The sequence below is a fragment of the Ovis aries genome, chromosome 3, assembly GCF_016772045.2.
Source record: "Ovis aries strain OAR_USU_Benz2616 breed Rambouillet chromosome 3, ARS-UI_Ramb_v3.0, whole genome shotgun sequence".
NCBI lineage: Eukaryota > Metazoa > Chordata > Mammalia > Artiodactyla > Bovidae > Ovis > Ovis aries.
In genome coordinates, this window is record NC_056056.1 from 108,686,224 (window position 1) to 108,712,364 (window position 26,141).

The window sequence follows — 26,141 nt, forward strand, 5'->3', positions numbered from 1 at the left end:
CCTGGGAAGCCCCATTGTTTGTATTTACTTAAGTTGTTAGAATCATATTTACTTAAGTTGTTAAAATTCAACTTAATGCAGCAATGCCTCTTTAACAAGTACTATGTCATCTTTTACATTAGACAGAATCTGGGGAAGTATTTTGTATTCAAAACATATCAGAAACCTAATTTGTAATGATTCTGTGAAGTATTTAATTTGTGACATTTGCTAGCACAGTATTATGCAAGTGTCTTTTAAAGGTCTTATTAAAGGTCTTAAAGGTAGCATGTTTGGCATGCCTTGTTCATGAGCATTAATTCATGTTGCATTTTTCTTAATAAGCTAAATTTCATATGGGTTTCCAGCTGTGATAGTTTAATCCCAACAAGGAATAATTGTTCTACAATAAGTGACAAGAGTACCATTTGTTGGCTGATATTCAGGAAAGCCTGTTTTTCTTACATTCTAAGATGAATTTGAGATTAAAAAGTACTTAGATTCCTACAAACAAACAGTGTTTCCTGAATTCTTAAATCCTTAAAAATTACATTAGTTTAACTCATCTAAAACTGTTGGTTTGGGACAATTCAGCATTACATTTGTTCAGAAATAAAAAGAAACATAAATTTATTTATCACTTCCTCTTTATCATTGCCTGCTAATACTTTTATCCTTCAGTGGAGATTACAATATTTCATTAATAATTTGATTTTTAAGAGAAAATTATTATGTATAAGATCTTATTTAAAGTATATTCTAAATATCTGGCTAATTGATTTAAACATTTCATTTTATTTCTATCAGATAAGTTTCTTTTTAAAAATGCCAGCACCAAAATATTCTTAGAAAGCTCTACAGAACATTATAGAACAAGGGGATTTCCACTAATAAGGTGATTAAGACAAAGAGGATATGACATCTGTTGATTCTGCATTTATTTCACAGAGAAACAGCAGTGTTCTTCCACTTTCAAACCTCTATGTGCATCTCACCTGTTGAAGCCCTTGCTCTTTGCTACAACAGATAAATGAATGTTTCTGTCTAGGCCAATGCCCCTTCTGTGTTCCGCATTTCATCCTCTCTTGCTTTTCTGGGGAGATTATTTAAGCAGAGCTGTCTCTTCTCTCCTGAATCATCAAATTTTCCTTCTCTGCTTACTACCTTTATCTGCATAGAATGTTTTAGTTTATTCCTTTTTTTTAACATTTGAACTGACATTTTAATAACGAACATATATAGTTGCACACACCTCCTCAAAATACACAAACACAAACTCAGAGTGCCTTAAAGACGTAAACCTAAGAAATGATGCCGTAAAACTCCTAGAAGAGACCGCAGGCAAGACATTCTCTAACATAAATAGTTTTCTTTTTTTTTTTTTTTTTTTTTTTGTGGAACTGCTACTTTTTTCCTTTAATTTTTTTTTTTTTAACTTTATTTTACTTTACAATACTGTATTGGTTTTGGCATACACTGACGTGAATCCACCACGGGTGTACATGAGCTCCCAAACATGAACCCCGCTCCCACTTCCCACCCCACATCATCCCTCCGGATCATCCCCGTGCACCAGCCCCAAGCATCCTGTATCCTGTATCAAGCATAGACTGGCGATTCGTTTCTTACATGATAGTATACATGTTTCAGTGCCATTCTCCCAAATCATCCCACACTCTCCCTCTCCCTCAGAGTCCAAAAGTCGGCTCTACACATCTGTGTCTCTTTTGCTGTCTTGCATACTGGGTCATCATTACCATCTTTCTAAATTCCATATATATGTGTTAGTATACTGTATTGGTGTTTTTCTTTCTGGCTTACTTCACTCTGTATGATCGACTCCAGTTTCATCCATCTCATTAGAACTGATTCAAATGTATTCTTTTTCATGGCTGAGTAATACTCCATTGTGTATAGGTACCACAGCTTTCTTATCCATTCATCTGCTGATGGACATCTAGGTTGTTTCCATGTCCTGGCTATTATAAACAGTGCTGCAATGAACATTGGAGTACATGTGTCTCTTTCAGTTCTGGTTTCCTCGGTGTGTATGCCCAGCAGTGGGATTGCTGGGTCATAAGGCAGTTCTATTTGCAGTTTTTAAAGGAATCTCCACACTGTTCTCCATAGTGGCTGTACGAGTTTGCATTCCCACCAACAGTGTAGGAGGGTTCCCTTTTCTCCACACCCTCTCCAGCATTTATTGCTTGTAGACTTTTGGATCGCAGCCATTCTGACTGGTGTGATGTGGTACCTCATTGTGGTCTTGATTTGCATTTCTCTAATAATGAGTGACATTGAGCATCTTTTCATGTGTTTGTTAGCCATCCATATGTCTTCTTTGGAGAAATGTCTATTTAGTTCTTTGGCCTTTTTTTTGATTGGGTCATTTATTTTTCTGGAGTTGAGCTGCATAAGTTGCTTGCATATTTTTGAGATTAGTTGTTTGTCAGTTGCTTCATTTGCTATTATTTTCTCCCATTCTGAAGGCTGTCTTTTCACCTTGCTTATAGTTTCCTTTGTTGTGCAGAAGCTTTTAATTTTCATTAGATCCCATTTGTTTATTTTTACTTTTATTTCCAGAATTCTGGGAGGTGGGTCATACAGGATCCTGCTGTGATTTATGTCTGAGAGTGTTTTGCCTATGTTCTCCTCTAGGAGTTTTATAGTTTCTGGTCTTACATTTAGATCTTTAATCCATTTGGAGTTTATTTTTGTGTGCGGTGTTAGAAAGTGATCTATTTTCATTCTTTTACAAGTGGTTGATCAGTTTTCCCAGCACCATTTGTTAAAGAGATTGTCTTTACTCCATTGTATATTCTTGCCTCCTTTGTCAAAGATAAGGTGTCCATATGTGTGTGGATTTATCTCTGGGCTTTCTATGTTGTTCCATTGATCTATATGTCTGTCTTTGTGCCAGTACCATACTGTCTTGATGACTGTGGCTTTGTAGTAGAGCCTGAAGTCAGGCAAGTTGATTCCTCCAGTTCCATTCTTCTTTCTCAAGATTGCTTTGGCTATTCGAGGTTTTTTTGTATTTCCATACAAATCTCGAAATTATTTGTTCTAGTTCTGTGAAAAATACTGCTGGTAGCTTGATAGGGATGGCATTGAATCTGTAGATTGCTTTGGGTAGTATACTCATTTTCACTATATTGATTCTTCCAATCCATGAACATGGTATATTTCTCCATCTATTAGTGTCCTCTTTGATTTCTTGCATCAGTGTTTTATAGTTTTCTATATATAGGTCTTTAGTTTCTTTAGGTAGATATATTCCTAAGTATTTTATTCTTTTCATTGCAATGGTGAATGGAATTGTTTCCTTAATTTCTTTTTCTACTTTCTCATTATTAGTGTATAGGAATGCAAGGGATTTCTGTGTGTTGATTTTATATCCTGCAACTTTACTATATCATTGATTAGCTCTAGTAATTTTCTGGTGGAGTCTTTAGGGTTTTCTGTGTAGAGGATCATGTCATCTGCAAACAGTGAGAGTTTTACTTCTTCTTTTCCAAATTGGATTCCTTTTATTTCTTTTTCTGCTCTGATTGCTGTGGCCAGAACTTCCAGAACTATGTTGAATAGTAGTAGTGAAAGTGGGCACCCTTGTCTTGTTCCTGACTTTAGGGGAAATGCTTTCAATTTTTCATCATTGAGGATAATGTTTGCTGTGGGTTTGTCATCTATAGCTTTTATTATGTGAGGTATGTTCCTTCTATTCCTGCTTTCTGAAGAGTTTTTTTTTTTTTTAAATCATAAATGGATGTTGAATTTTGTCAAAGGCCTTCTCTGCATCTATTGAGATAATCATATGGCTTTTATTTTTCAATTTGTCAATGTGGTGAATTACATTGATTGATTTGTGGATATTGAAGAATCCTTGCATCCCTGGGATAAAGCCCACTTGGTCATGGTGTATGATCTTTTTAATGTGTTGTTGGATTCTGATTGCTAGAATTTTGTTAAGGATTTTTGCATCTATGTTCATCAATGATATTGGCCTGTAGTTTTCTTTTTTTGTGACATCTTTGTCAGGTTTTGGTATTAGGGTGATGGTGGCCTCATAGAATGAGTTTGGAAGTTTACCTTCCTCTGCAATTTTCTGGAAGAATTTGAGTAGAATAGGTGTTAGCTCTTCTCGAAATTTTTGGTAGAAATCAGCTGTGAAGCCATCTGGACCTGGGCTTTTGTTTGCTGGAAGATTTCTGATTACAGTTTCAATTTCCGTGCTTGTGATGGGTCTGTGAAGATTTTCTATTTCTTCCTGGCTCAGTTTTGGAAAGTTGTACTTTTCTAAGAATTTGTCCATTTCTTCCACGTTGTCCATTTTATTGGCATATAATTGCTGATAGTAGTCTCTTATGATCCTTTGTATTTCTGTGTTGTCTGTTGTGATCTCTCCATTTTCATTTCTAATTTTATTGATTTGATTTTTCTCCCTTTGTTTCTTGATGAGTCTGGCTAATGGTTTGTCAATTTTATTTATCCTTTCAAAGAACCAGCTTTTGGCTTTGTTGATTTTTGCTATGGTCTCTTTTGTTTCTTTTGCATTTATTTCTGCCCTAATTTTTAAGATTTCTTTCCTTCTACTAACCCTGGGGTTCTCCAGTTCTTCCTTTTCTATTGCTTTAGTTGTAGAGTTAGGTTATTTATTTGACTTTTTTCTTGTTTCTTGAGGTATGCCTGTATTGCTATGAACTTTCCTCTTAGCACTGCTTTTATAGTGTCCCACAGGTTTTGGGTTGTTGTGTTTTCATTTTCATTAGTTTCTATGCATATTTTGATTTCTTTTTTTATTTATCCTGTGATTTGTTGGTTATTCAGAAGCATGTTGATCAGCCTCCATATGTTGGAATTTTTAATAGTTTTTCTCCTGTAATTGAGATCTAATCTTAATGAATTATGGTCAGAAAAGATGCTTGGAATGATTTCAGTTTTTTTGAATTTATCAAGGTTAGATTTATGGCCCAGGATGTGGCCTATCCTGGAGAAGGTTCTGTGAGCACTTGAGAAAAAGGTGAAATTCTTTGTTTGGGGGTGAAATGTTCTGTAGACATCAATTAGGTGTAACTGGTCTATTATATCATTTAAAGTTTGCATTTCTTTGTTAATTTTCTGTTTAGTTGATCTGTCCATAGAAGTGAGTGGGGTATTAAAGTTTCCCACTATTATTGTGTTATTGTTAATTTCCCCTTTCATACTTGTTAGCATTTGTCTTACATATTGCAGTGCTCCTATGTTGGGTGCATATATATTTATAATTGTTATATCTTCTTTTTGGATTGATCCTTTGATCATTATGTAGTGGCCTTCTTTGTCTCTTTTTGCAGCCTTTGTTTTAAAGTCTATTTTATCAGATATGAGTATTGCCACTCCTGCTTTCTCTTGGTCTCTATTTGTGTGGGATATCTTTTTCCAGCCCTTCACTTTCAGTCTGTATGTGTCTCTTGTTTTGAGGTGGGTTTTTTGTAGGCAGCATATATAGGGGTCTTGTTTTTGTATCCATTCAGCCAGTCTTTGTCTTTTGGTTGGGGCATTCAACCCATTTATGTTTAAGGTAATTATCGATAAGTATGATCCCTTTGCCATTTACTTTATGTTTTGGGTTCGAGTTTATACACCCTTTTTGTGTTTTCTGTCTAGAGAATATCGTTTAGTGTTTGTTGGAGAGCTGCTTTGGTGATGCTGAATTCTCTCAGCTTTTGCTTGTCTGTAAAGCTTTTGATTTCTCCCTCATTTTTGAATGAGATCCTTGCTGGGTACAGTAATCCCAGCTGTAGGTTATTTGCTTTCATCACTTTAAGTATGTCTTGCCATTCCCTCCTGGCCTGAAGAGTTTCTATTGAAAGATCAGCTGTTATCCTTATGGGTATCCCCTTGTGTGTTATTTGTTGTTTTTCCCGTACTGCTTTTAATATTTGTTCTTTGTGTTTGATCTTTGTTAATTTGATTAATATGTGTCTTGGGGTGTTTTGCCTTGGGTTTATCCTATTTGGAACTTTCTGGGTTTCTTAGACTTGGGTGATTATTTCCTTCCTCATTTTAGGGAAGTTTTCAACTATTATCTCCTCAAGGATTTTCTCATGGTCTTTCTTTTTGTCTTCTTCTTCTGGGACTCCTATAATTCGAATATTGGAGCATTTCATATTGTCCTGTAGGTCTCTCATTTGTCCTGTAGGTTGTCCTCATTTCTTTTATTTCGTTTTTCTTTTTTCCTCTCTGATTCATTTATTCTTCTTCTATCTTCTATCTTCATTCTATGTTCTATTTCACTAATCCTATCTTCTGCCTCCATTATTCTACTATTTGTTGCCTCCAGAGTGTTTCTGATCTCATTCATTGCATTATTCATTATATATTGACTCTTTTTTTATTTCTTCTAGGTCCTTGTTAAAACTTTCTTGCATCTTCTCAATCCTTGTCTCCAGGCTATTTATCTGTGATTCCATTTTTATTTCAAGATTTTGGATCATTTTCACTATCAATATATGGAATTCTTTCTCAGGTAGATTCCCTATCTCTTCCTCTTTTGTTTGGTTTGGTGGGCATTTCTCCTGTTCCTTTACCTGCTGAGTATTCCTCTGTCTCTTCATCTTGGGTATATTGCTGCGTTTGGGGTGGCCTTTCTATATTCTGGGAATTTGTGGAGTTCTCTTTATTATGGAGCTTCCTCACTGTGGGTGGGGTTGTATCAGTGGCTTGTCAAGGTTTCTTGGTTAGGGAGGCTTGTGTTGGAGTTCTGGTGGGTGGAGCTGGGTTTCTTCTCTCTGGAGTGCAATGGAGTGACCAATAATGGGTTATGAGATGTCAGTGGTTTTGGAGTAACTTTCAGCTGCCTGTATATTGAAGCTCAGGGGTGTGTTCCTATGTTGCTGGAGAATTTGCATGGTATGTCTTGCTCTGGAACTTGTTGGCCCTTGGGTGGTGCTTGGTTTCAGTGTAGGTATAGAGGCATTTGATGAGCTCCTATTGATTAATGTTCCCTGGATTCAGGAGTTCTCTGATGTTCTCGGGATTTGGACTTAAGCCTCCTGCTTCTGGTTTTCAGTTTTATTTTTACAGTAGCCTCAAGACTTCACCATCTATACAGCACCGATGATAAAACATCTAGGTTAAAGATGAAAAGTTTCTCCACATTGAGGGACACCCAGAGAGGTTCACTGAGTTACATGGAGAAGAGAAGAAGGAGGGGATAGTTAGAGGTGACTGGAATGAGATGAGGTGGGATCAAAAGAGGAGAGAGCAAGCTAGCCAGTAGTCACTTCCTTATGTGTGCTCCATAGTCTGGACCGCTCAGAGGTGTTCACGGAGTTATACAGGGAAGAGGAGAGGGAGGAAGTAGACAGAGGTGGCCAGAAGGATAAAAGAGGGAAATGAAAAGGAGAGAGACAGATCCAGCCAGTAACAAGTTCCTTAAGTGTTCTCCCCAGTCTGGAACACCCAGAGATTCACAGAGTTGGGTAGAGAAGAGAAGGGGGAGAGAAGAGACAGAGGCCACCTGGTGGAGAAAAAGGAGTCCAAAGGAGGAGAGAGTGGTCAAGCCAGTAATCTCGCTCTCAGGTAAAATTGGGTAGTGAAGTTCGGGTTTTTAAATGTACAAAATTGACAACAAAAACCAAAAAGCAAAGATTAAAAATCTAGTGTAGAGGTTGGATTTTAAAAAATACAATATTAAAGAAAAGAAGAAGAAAGAAAAAAATAACAACAAAAGAAAACAAGAAAACAAAGCCACAAGAGTTATTAAAAAACAACAACAATCACACAAAGACTATATATAGCGTTTGCTTTAAAAAATAGGGTTTTTTTTTTTGAAAAGTAATAGTAGGTTATAGAAATAAAAATTAAAGGAGAAATAGAGGACTTAACAATTTTTAAAAGTAAGAAAAAGAAAAGAAGAGAAAACAACCACACAACAGCATCAACAAAAGACAAAAAACAAACAAACAAAAAAAACCAAGGAAAAACATACAAACAAACAAACAAACAAACAAAAGAATGATTGTAAAAATAGTAGAGATATATCTGACCCTTTCTCTGGTGTTGTGGGCAGTGTGGGGTCAGTTCCAAGGCGGTTCCCTTTGTTTGACTTCTGTTTGCTGGTCTCTTCGGTGTCTGATTTCCATCCTGACACAGGGCTGGTGGTGGTGGAAACCTTTTTTTTTTTAAGGCTCACTTGTTCAGTCGCGCTGTTTTTGAGGTCAATGATCTGCTTTTCTGGGTGCTTGATGTCCTCTGCCAGCATTCAGGAGTTGTTTTGTGGTTTGCTCAGCGTTGAAATGTTCTTTTGATAAATTTGTGAGGGAGAAAGTGGTCTCCCCGTCCTATTCCGCCATCTTAGGTCAATCCTAGTTTATTCTTAATAAATACCTCTTGACTGATGTCTCCCCAGACTATTTCCTTATGTCTTTGTATTCTCTTAGTGCAAAACCCCATTTCCTCTTTCCCTTTTCTCTTTTAAAACCACTCTGTTTCTTCATTCTTGCCATTTGACCAGGTCTTTCTAGTCAGATCAAAATAAGCTCCACATTGCAAAATCCGATTAGTCTTCAACTTACTTGACTTGCTTTCTCAGGCACATCTTATGGCAATGAGCATTCTCCCCTTGAAAACTTTCTTCATTTTATTTCCTAGAGACCATGTTATGTTTTTGTTTGTTTTTTAGATACTCACTCACTGGCCATTTCTTTCTCATCTTTTTTAATGAACTTAATCACCTTTCTGAACTTCTAAATGCTGAAATATCCCAGATCCAGTTCTTCAGATATATTTATATAATAATTTTATATATATAGGTTATTATTTTTTCATCTCCTGGTGGGAGCCTGGGGCTTCCAGACTTCTAACTCCAACTCTTGAATTCTCGGTTTCAGACTTTAACACCATGTGTTCTATCTGCCGGAAATGCTCTTCCCCTGTTGTAAACATGGCTTGCTTCATTGAATTCTGTCTGTTCTCAAATGTAAGTTTATTAGATCAGTCTTCCCTGATTATCTTATGTAAAACTTGAGAGTCCATCTCCCCCAGCATTCTCTTTTCCCTTACCCTGCTTATTTTGTCTTCATAGCGATAATACCTGGCATGATTATATTAAGCTGTTTCTTTATTAACTGCCTCTTCTACCTAGAATGTAAATTCCATGACATCTTTATTTGCTTCATTCTCTGCATCATTTTCAGTTCCTACTCAATAATTGTTTGTTAAATTCACAAAGAAATCAATCTTTACATTTACCTTAGTGTGACAGTTTTTGCCCAGATTGTTGGCACTTAAATTCATACACCCTCTGGAAAATTTGAGAGACAGCTTTCTCACATCCTTTATTATTCTTGGTATTATGAAACTCCCAATGTTTTTGCTTGGTTAATGACTGTGAAATGCTATCTTACTGTTTACTTTGGCTTTATTTATTTGTCAGATTAAAACTCCTTCATGTATTTATTGCCCTTTGGGCTCCTTACTTTGTAAATTTTCTGTGTATATCCTCTGCTCATTTTCCAATGGAGTCTTTTTTGTTTTAAAATTTGTTTGCTTATTTATTGATTATTGAGAGGTTTTCTTTGTATTATGGACACTAATCTTTGATAATAGACTTGTACTTTATCTTTTATGTCTTTTAGCATATAGATGTTTTAAACTCAGATTTAGACTACTTGTCCATTTTCTTTTTTATGCTTCATGACTTTTGTTTTGCTTAAATATCCTTCTTTATTCCAAATTCTCTAAGGTATACTTTGAGATGTCTTTTCTAATATTTTTAAAGTTCTATATTTCATATTGAGGGCTTCCCTTGTGGCTCAGCTGGTAAAGAATCCGCCTTCAATGTGGGAGGATCAATCTGGGTTTGATCCCTGGGTTAGGAAGATCCCCTGGAGAAGGGAAAAGCTCCTCACTCCAGTATTCTGGCCTGGAGAATTCCATGGACTGTAGAGTCCCTGGGGTTGCAAAGAGTCGGACACGACAGAGGGACTTTCACTTTCACTTTATATTAAATTCTTTTGTCCGTTTGGATATTTTTTGTGGTTTGTTTTTTGTGTGTGCTGTACAATGTAATGTCATTATTTTTTAGATAATCAATCTTTCCAGGGCCAATTATTGAATTTCCTGCCCTACTCTCACTCATGTGTAATACCATTTCTGTCAACTATTACAACTGTCAGCTTTGGTGCACTTTTAGTCCTTTATTCTGACCCTGGTTTGCATGTACATTCCTGCTTCAATACTTCTGTCTAAGGTCAAACTACATACAGATTTTTAAATTTGATGTCACGTATGGTGATTCTCCCTGTCTTGTTCTCTTTCAAAATAATACTGTCAACTATTTTCCAATCCATATGAATTTTCAGAAGAAGACAGTCCCTAGGAAAAAAAATTTGAAGGTTTAATAGTTTAATTTTGGAATAGTTGACATTTTTACAGTGACAATTCTCTTCAGCTTTGTAAGGGAAATATATAATTCTTCATTTTTAGGTTGTGTCTTTGGATAATTTCTGTAATTTTTTTCCATGAAAACTCTGAACAACTTTTAATTCTTCCCTATAATTTTTGGTTTTCTCATATTTATTTGTATATTTGTTCTTGAGACTAAGACTCTTTCTAAATTAATTCTTTAAGTTAGTGTTTACTGATTTATGTCAACTTTCTTGATGTTTATGTATCGGTTGTGTCAGTCAGCTTTGTATACTATTTTATTGTTTTATAGATTAGTTCTATAGATTCTCTTGAATTCCTATAAGGACTTTCACATTATCTCTAAATAATAATAATATATTTCTTCATTTCTATCTTTTGCTTCATAATTATGTTATTTATTGTGCTTTTATGCATAAATATTAACAGAAAGCATTTTTATTTCTATCTTTATGGAGAAGGCTTACTATTTCAATGCTTAGTATATTTTTGGAAGAAGGTGTTTAATATGTTAATGAATTCCTTTCTCTTTCTAATTTATTAAGACATATTGTTTTAAATGAATTTAAGTCATAACAAATGTTTTTCATCTTAATAATTTCTTTGTTTTCTAGTTTGTTAATTTCTGCTCTTGATATTCTATCCTTCCATGAACATTCACTGAGTTTTCAGTATTGTTATGTTTCATATTTATTTAGTTGAATGTTTTCATTTAAATACTACTTCTGACACTGTTGAAAACTTCTTGTTTTCTTGTTCCAGATCTGTGTTCCTTTTTTTTTGTTTGTTTCCTGATGACTTAAATAGGATCCTCTGCCCATGAGATTTTCTAGGCAAGAATACTGGAGTGGGTTGCCATTTCCTACTCCACAGGATCTTCCTGATCCAGGGATCAAACTTGCATCTTTTGTGTCTCCTGTATTGAGCAGGTGGATTCTTTACCAATTGTGCTACCTGCTGCTGCTGCTGCTAAGTCACTTCAGTCGTGTCCGACTGCAACCCCATAGATGGAAGCCTACCAGGCTCTACCATCCCTGGGATTCTCCAGGCAAGAACACTGGAGTGGGTTGCCATTTCCTTCTCCAATGCATGAAAGTGAAAAGTGAAATTGAAGTCGCTCAGTCGTTTCCAACTCTTAGCGACCCCATGGACTGCAGCCTACCAGGCTCCTCTGTCCATGGGATTTTCCAGGCAAGAGTACTGGAGCGGGGTGCCATTGCCTTCTCTGATTGTGCCACCTGCTAAGTTGCTTCAGTCTTTTCCGACTCTGTGCTACCCCATAGACTGCAGCTCACCAGGCTCCCCCATCCCTGGGATTCTCCAGGCAAGAACACTGGAGTGGGTTGCCATTTCCTTCTCCAATGCATGAAAGTGAAAAGTGAAAGTGAAGTCTCTCAGTCATGTCTAACTCTTAGTGACCCCATGGACTGCAGCCCACCAGGCTCCTCCGTCCATGGGATTTTCCGCAAGAGTGCTGGAGTAGGGTGCCACTGCCTTCCCTGGATTGTGCCACCTAGGAAGCCCTAAGTATGTACTTCCATGTTTTAATATCAATGCTGAAGAGTACTAGTAAACAGAAGTCCTCAGTGTGGGATATAAGCTGATTTTCACAGTAGTGAAGATTGAATACCTGCGTATTGGGCCAAAGCTTATGGTTTGGATTGCTGATCTGAAACTAACAAGTTGTTGCTGGTGGATACTTTTCTTAGCTTGGACCATCTTTCACTGGCAATGAAAAAGTTAGCGTGTTAACAAATAACAGGTGTGCCAGATAAGTCTAAATGATCTGACCTACATCTAACTGTGTAAAGAAGAAATGGTCACATGGAACAATTAGTGAGTGATGTAAAATAATTTGATACATTATGTAGTTTAGACAAAGGATTTATAACTGCAGAGGAGAGCAAAGCATTGAGGACTAACATATTTACAGGAAGTTTCATACTGTAGTGTGGACTTTGCCTCTGCTTTTGGATGAGTTATAGGGCTTAGAATATAAGGTCAGGAAAAAAAAATGTCATTGCAGTTGAAGTAAAGAGCATGATTAAAGCCTGAAGGTATAAGGTATGTTCATGGGATATGAGATCAGCTTAACCAGAGGCTGATTATTTGGCCATATGGGAAAAAGCATTTATAGGTAATATATCTATAAAAAATATTTGTAGGTAATTTACACACAGTTTCACTGTGTAGGGCCTTGATTTATTATTATAGGCATTGCTTTTTAAAAGCAAAGAGTTTGGTGGGCAGGGTGCTAACATAAAAATGATGCTAATGATGAAGATGATGAGAATAACTACAGACTTCTGTAGATGCATATTACTTGCCCCAAACTGATCCAAGTTCTTCACAGGAATGATTTAAGTGAGTCCTCAGAAAATTCTTGAGGTATCATCATCATCATCAGTAGAAGTAGTCTTTGTTGTTGCTGTTGTTTCGTTCCAATTGTGAATACTTAGGCAGCCTCTCTAACATGCCTAAACTCTCACATCTAGTAAGAGCTGGGACCTTTAGCAGACATTATGCTTCTTCAGAAGTAATTATCAAAATTAGTCTGCGGTAGTCCCTAGGATGGACGTGTGAACGTGAGAGTGCATCTGCAGGTTGCCACTGGGAGGCTGTGAAGCAATTCAGCTGGCGGTGACAGCAGCATGGCCTCAGGAAGCCACCAATCAGAGAGGACTCAGGCTCAGGCGTGAGTGACGGGGCTGGGGGGGCACTAATTCTGCTTTCTGTGTCAAGCTAACTTTCCTTCCCTTTTTGTTTTCTACCCCCTGTGCCTCTTTCTCTTCTCTCTCTCTCTCCCTTTCTTTTCAGTAATCAATTTGAGAGTAAGTGATATTCAGGATTAGATATTTTATGTATTTATTTTTCCTTTTCCTCAGGTCCTACATACAGCTGTAGTACTCTTGCAAAAAATAAAGGAAAAAAACATCTTTTTGGAAAATGTGTGGAGGATTTTAAGATATGCTTTTACTTCCGACTGAAAACTTTCTTCAGTAACAGTAAGATTCTTCAGTAACAAATCATGTCATATCACATAATCTCCACATATCTAGACATAATGTAAGGACATCATTTAGAAATTTACACTATAAAAGTACCTGGATTTAGAGTCAGTAGACTAATCCTTCCAGTAATTTAGAAAGTAACAAGAAAATCTTACCTTATAGGTTTCTGTGCTAATCAAAGATGCAACAACCAAAAAAAAAAAAAAAAAAAAAAAAAAAGGAAGGAGACAATTTCCAGTAACTACTATACTTGTTACTTTGAACAGTAACCTATTACCTATTAACCTTGTTACCTATTCCTTTGCCTCAGTCTCTCCCATATGTAGAGTGAATATAATGATACTGCATTCCTTACTTGCTCTTATCCTGAAGTTGAGCAAACACATCTGTAATGTGGAATACTGGATTGTAAGAAACTTCTTGAGAGGACTAAGAAAGAAGAGATTTTATCTGGATGTGTGCATTACTTTAAATATTAGAGTATACTTAGTACCAACTTACTCCAATGACTTATCATCCAGCAATTTATACTTGTTTGTACTTCAGCATTTAAAGTTGCCCTATTGGATTAGGTTTTCTGAGAAGAAAAATTATGGTGTGTGAGTTATTTACTTGGGAGGAGAGCCAGAGGAGAGAGCGAGAGCCCCTTGAGACCACACTGCAGGTCTCAGCCTGTGCAAGGAGAGAAGGCACAGAGAAGCATTGCTTTGAAAGAGCTGCATACTGCAGCTAATTGCAAGAAACATTCATCCAGGACAATGGGGAGTCTATGAGCCAGAGTTTCCCACTGGAGGAGTCCCCGTCTCTCTGGAATGTTCCCAACTTAGTTCTGCTGCCATGCTCAGTCATAGGGCTTGGAATGCATTGTGAAAAGTGCAGCCTTCAAGGGGCAGAAGAAAAGGGGCAATAGAAGGAAATCGAAGCAATGCGTTTTCATAGCTTCCTTATCCACACACAGCACTCGATACAAATATCACTATTTTCAACTTTCCGGCCGTTTGTTCTTATTGAACCTGCCGCCAACTAACTTTATGTCTCCTAGTTCATCAGTATGTTTTATTGTGCTAACCAGTTTATGTCTTTTATGCCATCTCCCATCCTGGGCATATTCAGCTCCTTCAGCTAGGTTTTTTCAATTAGGTTCCCCTTCATCCTCTTCTGGGAATGCTTATTGATTCAAAACCCTGAGTGATTCTAAGAATTTCTGTTCTTTTTCTAAGTTCCTCCTATACCCAGTGTTTCTGAAGAGTATCATATAACTATTTTGATTTGGAATCACAAGAAAGTCATCCAAATGCATTAAGATTACTGATTTTAGAGGTAAATATGATTGGGTTTCTGATTCTGGCTTGATTACTTACTACCCGTGTTAATTTGATCAAGTTACACACCTCTCAAGTCATCACCTCTCAATTTTACCACCTGACAAATAAAGATAGTGGCATTTTCCTTACAATATCATGAATATGGCATCTTCTTGTTCAGTCACTCAGTCATGTCTAACTCTTTGTGACCCCATGGACCATAGCACGCCAACCTCCCTGTCCCTCACGATCTCCCGGAGTTTGTCCCAACTTCATGTTCATTTCATCAGTGGTGCCATCCAGCCGTCTCATTCTCTGATGTCCTCTTCTCCTGCCCTCAATCTTTCCCAGCATCAGGGACTTTTCCAGTGAGTCATCTGTTCGCATCAGCTGGAGCTTCAGCATCAGTCATTCCGGTGAATACTCCAGTGAATAACCTTGAGTATCAAACCCTGAGATTGGTTTGATTTCCTTGCTATCCAAGGGACTTTCAGGAGTCTTCTCCAGCACCACAGTTAGAAAGCATCAATTCTTTGGCCCTCTTTATGGTCCAGCTCTCACAAATGTACGTGACCACTGAAAAGACCATAGCCTTGACTATAGGTACTTTTGTTGGCAGAGTAATGTCTCTGCTTTTTAACACATTGTCTAGGTTTGTCATCATTTTCCTGCCAAGAAGCAATTGTCTTCGATTTCATGACAGCAGTCACTGTCTGCAGTGATTTTTGGAGCCCAAGAAGAAGATATCTGTCTCTACTTCACCACCTTGCCCCCTTCTATTTGCCGTGCAGTAATGGGCATCTGCCATGATCTTAGTGTTTTTTTTTTTTAATATTTAGTCTTAAGCCATTCTTTCACTGTATATAATAGTTGCTTAATTAATGACAGGTACATTATTACCAATTTGAATTAGGACTTATGACTTTTCTATACATTTCCACATTTTTTCACTCCCCCTTATCTTCTCACTGGAGTTACTTCAAACCTAGTTCTACTCTTTCCAATGATTATTCTTGGGACCACATCTCCTACATGACTGAGAAGTGACCGGCCATGTATCATTCAGTATTATTAAGAACTGCAATGTACCAGGAACTGTTTTTTTGCAATGAATCTATAGTGGTGAATCAGACAGACCAAGTCTCCACCTGGATGAAACTTAACAGCCTGTTTCCTCCACTGCAGTGTCTCATACTTCAAAAATTTTAATTTATTTTTACTTCCCTTATCTGTCGTAGGCCTGTCTCAGTGGAAGCTTGTCCTTATTCTTTTCTAAGACTAATCTAACTTTTCTTACTTAGCTATACTAGAATTTTGCTCCAACATTCATCCCTTGACCTACTGTCTCCAGTATCTATCTCTCCTAGATTGTCTTTTTCTATGCATAAAAATTCCTGCCATATTTTTAAAAATAAAAACACAAACAAATCTCACGTGAACTTGCTTATTGCTTTCTCTTCTCCTCCTCTTTATCCATTGTTCTGCAATATGGCTTTTATACAAAGTCTATTTAAATAGCACTCTGTAAATGTGACCTACTTTGGCCTTCTTGTTAGCTGTATTTTTTTTCCCTTTAAAACTGAAGCACTTATTCATCAAACAAGTCTTTTATGACACATTTTTTTATCATAGTATTTCATCCTTAGGTCTTCATTTCATTTTTTTTTTTCACTGATTTCCTCAGATGTTTATTGAGTTCCTATTCTAGGCACTCAAGTGCAGGTCATACAGAATCTGTAAATGCTGTTTTAGAGTTTTACCAAGAGAACACAATGGTTGTAGCAAACAACCTCTTCCAAGAACACAAGAAAAGACTCTACACATGGACATCACCATATGATCACTACTGAAATCAGACTGATTATATTCTTTGTAGCTGAAGATGGAGAAGCTCTATACAGTCAGCAAAAACAAGACTGGGAGCTGACTGTGGCTCAGATCATGAACTCCTTATTGCCAAATTCAGACTTAAATTGAAGAAACTAGGGAAAACCACTAGACTATTCAGGTATGACCTAAATCAAATCCCTTATGATTATACAGTGGAAGGGAGAAATAGATTCAAGGGATTAGGCCTGACAAACAGACTGCATGAGCAACTATGGATAGAGGTTCATGACATTGTACCGGAGGCAGTGATCAAGAGCACCCCCCCCCCAAAAAAAAATGCAAAAAGGCAAAATGGTTGTCTGATGAGGCCTTACAAATAGCTGAGAAAAGAAGAGAAGTGAGAGACAAAGGAGAAAAAGACGTACCCATCTGAATGCAGAGTTCCAAAGAATAGCAAGGAGAGATAAAAAAGGCTTCCTCAGTGATCAATGCAAAAAAATAGAGGAAAACAATAGAATGGGGAAGACAAGAGTTTTCCTCGAGAAAATTAGAGATACCAAGGGAAAATTCCATGCAAAATGGGCTCAATAAAGGACCAAAATGGTGTGGATCTAACAGAAGCAGAAGACATTAAGAAGAGGTGGCAAGACTACACAGAAGAACTGTACAAAAAAGATCTTCACGACCCAGATAATCACGATGGTATGATCACTCACCTAGAGCCAGACATCCTGGAATGTGAAGTCAAATGGGGCTTAGGAAACATCACTATGAACCAAGCTAGTAGAGGTGATGCAATTCCAAATGAGCTATTTCAAATTCTAAGAGAAGATGCTGTGAAAGTGCTGCACTCAATATGCCAGCAAATTTGGAAAAGTCAGCAGTGGCCACAGGACTGGAAAAGGTCAGGTTTCATTCCAATCCTCAATGAAAGGCTATGCCAAATAATATTCAAACTACCGCACAGTTGCACTCATCTCACATGCTAGCAAAGTAATGCTCAAAATTCTCCAAGCCAGGCTTTAGCAATATGTGAACTGTGAACTTCCAGATGTTCAAGCTGGGTTTGGAAAAGGCAGAGGAACCAGAGATCAAATTGCCAACATTCATTGGATCATCGAAAAAGCAAGAGAGTTCCAGAAAAACATCTACTTCTGCTTTATTGACTACTGTGTGGATCACAACAAACTGTGGAAAATTCTTAAAGTAATGGGAATATTGATCACCTTACCTGGCTCCTGAGAAATCTGTATACAGGTCAAGAAGCACCAGTTAGAAACATGGAACAACATGGACATGGAACAACAGACTGGTTCCAAATTTGGAAAGGAGTACGTCAAAGCTGTGTATTGTCACCCTGCTTATTTAACTTATATGCAGTGTACATCATGAGAAATGCCAGGCTGGAGGAAGCACAGGCTGGAATCAAGATTGACAGGAGAAATATCAATAACCTCATACATGCAGATGACACCGCCCTTATGGCAGAAAGCATAAAGGGACTAGGGAGCCTCTTGATGAAAGTGAAAGAGGGGAGTGAAAAAGTTGGCTGAAAACTCAACACTCAGAGAACTAAGAAAATGCCATCTGGTCCCATCATTTCATGGCAAATAGATGGGGAAACAGTGGAAATAGTAACAGACTTTATTTTCCTGGCTCCCAAATCACTGCAGATAGTGACTGCAGCCATGAAATTAAACGACACTTGCTCCTTGGAAGAGAAGCTGTGACCAATCTAGCAGAGACATTACTCTGACCACAAAGGTCCATCTAGTCAAAGCTATGGCTTTTCCAGTAGTCATGTATGGATGTGAAAGTTGGACTATAAAGAAAGCTGAGCACCAAAGAATTGATGCTTTTGAACTGTGGTGTTGGAGAAGACTCTTGAGAGTCCCTTGGACTGCAAGGAGATCCAACCAGTCCATCCTAAAGGAGATCAGTCCTGAGTGTTCATTGGAAGGACTGATGCTGAAGCTGAAACTCCAGTACTTTGGATCAATACTGATGCAAAGAACTGACTCACTGGAAAAGACCCTGATGCTGGGAAAGATTGAAGGCAGGAGGAGAAGGGGATGACAGAGGATGAGATGGTTGGATGGCATCACCGACTCAATGGACATGAGTTTGGGTAAACTCTGGGAGTTGGTGATGGGCAGGGAGGCCTGGTGTGCTGCTGTCTATGGGGTTGCAAAGAGTCGGACATGACTGAGCGACTGAACTGAACTCCTTCACTAAAACTTTGGCGTATATCTGTTCATCATCTCATTCCGTACAAATCCTTGTTTATATCCTCAATCATAGTCTTTCACTTAATTTCATTCTTATGATCACATTTTCCTTCTGTTTCTCTGTGTCCGTACGTGGTCCTCAAAATACCACCTGTTTCAAACGGATGTGACTGTTGTCTTCTAACTAATACTTTATTTTAAATGTCCCATATCTGCTAATATCATCATAATCATCTGAAAGATGATTTAAGGCTTTAAGATTTAAAATGAACTTTGTTCTATTCTTTAAACCAGTCTTTTTCATTTTTATCCTCATTGTTACCATTTGCTTCTGGTTATTTTACTTCCTCCTTGAAGTATTTTAGATGAGTTGAGGCTTTTTTAACTGTCTTTCCAAAAACCCTTCCCAATCCTCTTTTTTATTGTTGTTACATCACTAAGTCATGTCCAATACTCTGTGATCCCATGGCCTATAGCCCACCAGGCTCCAGTGTCCACTCTCTTCCAGAGTTTGCTCAAATTCATGCCCACTGAGTCAGTGATGCTATCTAACCATCTCATCCTTTGCCTCCCACTTCTTTTGCCTTCATCTTCCCCAGCATTAGGGTCTTTTCCAGTGAGTTGGCTCTTTGCATCAGGTGGCCAAAGCATTGGAGCTTCAGCTTCAAGTCACTTGTTCCAATGAATATTCAAGAATGATTTCCTTTATAATAGACTGGTTTGATCTCCTTCCAGTTCAGGAAACTCTCAAGTGTCTTCTCAGCACTACAATTTGAAAGCATCAATTCTTTGGTGCCCAGCCCTCTTTATGGTCCAGCTCTCATATCTGTACATGACTACTGAAAAAACCATAGCTTTGACTAAATGGACCTTTGCCACAAAAGTGATGTCTCTGCTTTTTAATATGTTTTCATCTTCATAGGTTTGTCATAGCTTTCCTTCCAAGGAGCAAGCATCTTTAAATTTCATGACTGCAGTCACCATTTGCAGTGATTTTAGAGCCCAAGAAAATAAAATCTGTAACTGCTTCCACTTTTTTCCCTTCTATGTGCCCCATCCTCTAACAAAGTTCAAATGTATTAATCCTGATATTCAATTTTGTCTACCAGCTGCTTCAGTTTTATATTCCATTGAATCTTCTGTCGCTTAATCGTAAGCCCTTTTTCTTTCCGTATTACCTTCCCCACTTGTGCTTTTCACTTTTGCACCTTAATGATATCACACAAAGGCTGTTTCTCCCATACCATGAACACTGTTTACCTTTGCTCATGGAATCCTATCTGTCCTTCAAAGCCCAACAGAAGCGACCCTTCTTCGGATCCTCCTTACCCGTCATCTCTTCAGATAAAATGACCTCCCCTATTCTGAAACACAGTAAGGTATTTTATTTCTTTTGGCTTTCATCTTATATTGCATTGTATCTTTGCTTGAGTTTAGAGACTCGTTACTATTTATGCTTTATAGGATTCTGAAAGTGTGAAAGTGTTAGTTGCTCAGTCGTGTCTGACTGTTTGCCACCCTGTGGACTGTAGCCCACCAGGCTCCTCTGTATATGGGATTCTCAAGGCAAAAATACTGGAGTGGGTTGCCACTTCCTTCACCAAGGCATCTTCCCAACCCAGGGATTGATGCATTGCATCAGCGGGTCTCCTGCATTGCAGGCAGATTCTTTTTTTTTTTTTTTTTTCCAGTTTTTAAAACTTTTTTTATTTTTAAATTTTTTAAAGTTTCTATTTTATATTATCTACAAAGATTTTCCCTTAACTTAAAAGTTGAACCACTGCAGACAGTGATTACTTCATCAAACTTGATTTATAAATAATAATCCATCAGTTTAACGGTAAGAATTTACTGAAACTTTGTTAAGTTTGGTAAGGAGTTCCAAGTCTTGATTTTTTTCTTTTTGGCAGTAATAGCAGCAAGAATCACTCTTGTTACTTCTTTTGCTGGCTGATGCGTTCATGACTTTCAAGGGTCATTAAAAAATAAATAACTTCCAGTTTCAGCAAGCAGAGTTGGGGTACTTGCGGGACTCGGAAACAGCATATGGAATTATGCGACAGCCCACAAGTGCCTAAATGCCTCCACTCAGTCCAAGTATCTTCCACTGCAAGTGAACTGTTCACATTCCTATTGGATGTTACAAGAAATCAACTTTTATTTTTTTTTTCAAAACAAAACAATGAAATTCTAGTTTTCTGTGCTTCCAGTTGGTAGAGGCAGTAGAAGGGAGGAGGGAATTTGGCCTTTTGGTTCCTCCAGGGCAGCCTTACAGCTGCTGTTGGTGCAGGGCTTGTATCCAGGTCCATGGGCCCTGTGGGGTGGATGGGTGTTCGCCGGCTGAACTCTAGAAGGAGGAATGGTGAAGACAGTCTGCTGCGCTGCTGGGAAACTGTTCTGTGGAGACTGCGTACTGCAGGCAGGCGTTGTGGAAGGTGGGGTTGGCGCAAGCGTGGTAAATGGCAGACTGCAGGCAGATTCTTTACCACTTGAGCCACCAGCAAAAACTTATAGGATTCTGAGCATACAGTTTTCCTCAACAAGCATATGTTAAAGGAATAAATTAGTTGAGATCTTCCTCTTTTTAAAAGTGATTGCTTATCACTGAGAGTGTGTGTGTGTGTTAGTCGCTCAGTCGTGTCCAACTCTTTGTGACCCCATGGACTGTAGCACGCCAGGCTCCTCTGTCCACGTGCTTCTCCAGGCAAGAATACTGGAGCCGGTTGCCATTTCCTTCTCCAGGGGATCTTCCTGACCCAGGGATTGAACCGGAGTCTCCTGAATTTCAGGCAGCTTCTTTACCATCTGAGCTACCAGGGAAACTCTTTGAAAGTGATTACTTATCACTGAAGCACACCAATAAGATAAAGAAGCTCCAGTAATAAACTGTCTCTCCTGCCTGAGTAGTCTTCCAGAAGGCAAAGTAATTGCTATATGTGCAATGTACTTCTCTTTCTCTCTCATCCAGTTATTGTGGTGAGGAAGCACCTTTCTCAGGCAGGCAAATGGAACAGGGGCACCAGGTCATACACACTCTTGCCTCTGGAGATGTTTACTGTCATTGAGACTGACATGCATGCAAATGCTTGCATGTAAACAAAGGAAATTTTAGCTAGGAACTTATATGAGAAGGATACTACAAATAGGAAAATCACTAAATGAGTAATAGGTTTATAAGCATACTTTTGTAGAATTTTCTTTGTGGAAGTGTTAGTTGCTCAGTTGTGTCTGACTCTTTGCAACCCCATGGACTGTAGCCCATTTCTGTCCATGGAGTTGTCCAGGCAAGAGTACTGGAGTGGGTAGCCATTCTCTTCTCTAGAGGACCTTCCCCATCCATGGACAGAACCTGCATCTCCTGCATTGCAGACAGATTCTTCATTGTCACCAGGGAAGTCCAGAATATTCTTTATAGAACCTTAAAAAAAATCATTTAATAGTTTCTACCCTATCATCTCCCTGAAATTTAGTATAGCAAATATAGTGATATTTTCTTGATTAAATCTCCGAATTATACAAATCTTGCAGAAATAGTATATTTATTTCCCATAAAGCTACTTAGGCTGTATAACATCCAATTTGTTTGATTGGGGCCGGAATTTTGAATCACAAGTGAGTATAAATTATAATACTACAAATTATATTGGTGAAAAAATATTTTAAAGACACAGTGAAAGGGGATTTATTGTTTTCTTTTTCAACAAGAGTTTACAGTGAGGTGTGCCTGCATTAAGAAGTGTAATCTTTGTTATAATCCATATAGTAGTTTCTCAAACTACTGCACAATTGCACTCATCTCACGTGCTAGTGAAGTCATGCTCAAAATTCTCCAAGCCAGGCTTCAGCAATACGTGAACCGTGAACTCCCTGATGTTCAAGCTGGTTTTAGAAAAGGCAGAGGAACCAGAGATCAAATTGCCAACATCCGCTGGATCATGGAAAAAGCAAGAGAGTTCCAGAAAAACATCTATTTCTGCTTTATTGACTATGCCAAAGCCTTTGACTGTGTGGATCACAATAAACTGTGGAAAATTCTGAAAGAGATGGGAATACAGACCACCTGACCTGCCTCTTGAGAAATCTGTATGCAGGTCAGGAAGCAACAGTTAGAACTGGACATGGAACAGCAGACTGGTTCCAAATAGGAAAAGGAGTACATCAAGGCTGTATATTGTCACCCTGCTTATTTAACTTCTATGCAGAGTACATCATGAGAAGCGCTGGACTGGAAGAAGCACAAGCTGGAATCAGGATTGCCAGGAGAAATATCAATAACCTGAGATATGCAGATGACAACACCCTTATGGCAGAAAGTGAAGAGGAACTAAAAAGCCTCTTGATGAAAGTGAGAGAGGAAAGTGAAAAAGTTGGCTTAAAGCTCAACATTCAGAAGATAAAGATCATGGCATCTGGTCCCATCACTTCATGGGAAATAAATGAGGAAACAGTGGAAACAGCGTCAGACTTTATTTTTGGGGGCTCCAAAATCCCTGCAGATGGTGACTGCAGCCATGAAATTAAAAGACACTTACTCCTTGGAAGGAAAGTTATGACCAACCTAGATAGCATATTCAAAAGCAGAGATACTACTTTGCCAACAAAGTTCCATCTAGTCAAAGCTATGGTTTTTCCAGTGGTCATGTATGGATATGAGAGTTGGACTGTGAAGAAAGCTGAGTGCCGAAGAATTGATGCTTTTGAACTGTGGTGTTGGAGAAGACTCTTGAGAGTCCCTTGGACTGCAAGGAGATCCAACCAGTCCATTCTGAAGGAGATCAGCCCTGGGATTTTTTGGAGGGAATGATGCTGAAGCTCAAGCTCCAGTACTTTGGCCACCTCATGTGAAGAGTTGACTCACTGGAAAAGACTCAGATGCTGGGAGGGATTGGGGGCAGGAGGAGAAGGGGACGACTGAGGATGAGATGGCTGGATGGCATCACTGACTCGATGGACGTGAGTCTGAGTGAACTCCGGGAGTTGGTGATGGACAGCGAGGCCTGGCGTGCTGTGGTTCATGGGCTCGCAAAGTGTCGGACACGACTGAGTGACTGAACTGAACTGAATAGGTGCTCAGTATATGTTGGCCGCTTGATGACAGTTGAAGAACCCATCTGCCTGTGAAGATCTATGAAATAGTGATATTTAAAATTCAGTTTTGGAAAGAAAAATCTAGTTAAATATAGAGGAATGCATGCATGCTACTCTGGAGAATTTAAAATATTCAAATTGGCAAGACAAACATAGTTTTGAAAAGTTAACTATACAATATAATCGTAAGAGGGAGTCCCATAGTATATAATTTTAAAATATTAAATATATTCCTAGGGTTTCTTTCCTTTTAGTACTCTGCTCCAGCTCAACCCAGACAAGAAAACAGGTACATTCTTTATGATTTGAAAGGACTCTCTTGTCATTAGCACATGCCAAGTTGATAGTTTTTATAGCCTGACAAGAGACCAAGTCTTCATTACCTAGAGGGAAACACTTAAATCATCCAAAGATGGCTGTTCTGTACTGAGGAAAGTTTTCCGTCGACTGCTCGAGATTCCATCTCACTTCCCAGGTGGCAAGGGTTAGTTTTTCTTCAGAACTGACAATTTCCACCTTGGAGTGGGTAGATTAGATTGGGAATGTATAGGAGGGGAGCTTGTCAAGGAAATTCATGGAACAGAATTGATAAGTTCTAAAGGGAATTCTAACTTGGTCCCCAGATTGAATCATAGATGCTCATACTTTATGGATTTAAACAACTGTGCAGAAGATACAAAGTAAGAAGCAGAAGAAAGAGCAGAAAGTAGAAGCTATGGAAGGAAAATATACCAGAAAAGGCATACAACACTATTTCTTGTCCAGGGAACCCATCATTTGTTGAGTTGTGAATAAAATACCAATTTGGGGAGTAACTGTGATAATGACTGATTTTTTTCGAGACATTTCTGTAATACTGATTCGTAGAGTATGAATACTCGACTGCATTAAAATTCTGGAATTACAGGGAGCAGTTCTGATAACAGTGGAAATTCATTCTTGTGTCTCTGTACTTGTTGTTGCCACCCAGCCCCAGGCCGGATGAGTCTATATGGGATTCTTATGATTCTCTTATAAAAAAGAGAAACTTGGTAAGAAATTAGCTATTGATGGGTATGAATTTAAAGTGAGTATGAAGTTAGAAATGTAGTTATAAAGGGATTTATTTCACTTAAAACCAGGCTATCATTTATTTTTTTCTTTTTTTAAAGATTTTTAAAAGTGTATTTATTTTTAATTGAAGGATAATTGCTTTACAGAATTGTGTTGTTTCCTATCATTTATTTTTAAACTTTTGCTGCTTTCATTCACTGCTTCATAGTTAAAACAGTTTGCTGCAGATTGAAATATCTTCTTCAAGTCTTATTTATATTTTGCATACAGATGTGTGATAATCTAGGCTTAACCATCAATTCTTGGAATTTTTCATATTGATTACATGTCAGCCTTTTCACACTGATTTTGTGCTACAATGTAATAACCATTTTCAAAATGAGATAGATTCTTACATTAGTATTTTGTTCTATCGCTCTAAATATTTATCAGCCTCATATATGTTCTACTTGTATATGGATTTATAGAAGACTCTAAAAGGAAAAAAAAAACACAGGAAATAAATATAATTACCTTGATATAATATTGACAGCTAACACTTCTATCATAGTTACTAATTTTTAAACCCAGCTTGAATTGCCTTACATTCAGTAATTTATTTAAATTTCAGGAAAACCATATAAATTTGGACTATTATTGCCTGTACTTTTCAAGTGAGAAAAGTGAGGAACTAAGGGGTTAAATACTTTTGCTGAGTAAACATAGAGGGTAATGCCAGAACCAGGATTTGAATCCAAGAAATCTGATTCCCTGGAACTTCCTCCTTTCCACTTCTATAACTAAATGATTCTTGATTGATCTACAGATAAAGTATGTAGCTATGTTACTTCAAAGCTATATTTTGATATGATTATTTATAAGATGGGTGTACCACCTTTACTAGATTATGAACCTGTGAGTACAAGAACCTTGTTTTATTAACTTTGTCATATATGGTGCTCAGTAAAATTTCTAGTATTCCTGAATTACAACTTCTTATTGCTCTGAGATATTGTATCCAAGAGACTTCTACTTCAAAATCATCAGTTTTAGATCCATAAAACTTTTAGATTGACTGAACAAAAAATGCAGTTGTAGCCTATAAGTGAAGTATTGTGTTCATAATTCTCTTATTTCTTAATTATTTTAAAGAATAAAACAGCATGAATGAAGAAGACTATTTTTGACTGATATAGAATAATTTTAGAATCATGTTACTTGTTGAAACCTTTTTCTTTTCTTTTTAAAAAATACTCTTT

General features: G+C 37.8%; 1 protein-coding gene across 1 annotated transcript in view; it reads left to right on the plus strand.

Moving 5' to 3' along the window:
- Window positions 1–26,141, plus strand: part of TRHDE (thyrotropin releasing hormone degrading enzyme) — a 459,653-nt gene that overhangs the window by 298,964 nt on the left and 134,548 nt on the right. The window lies entirely within an intron of this gene.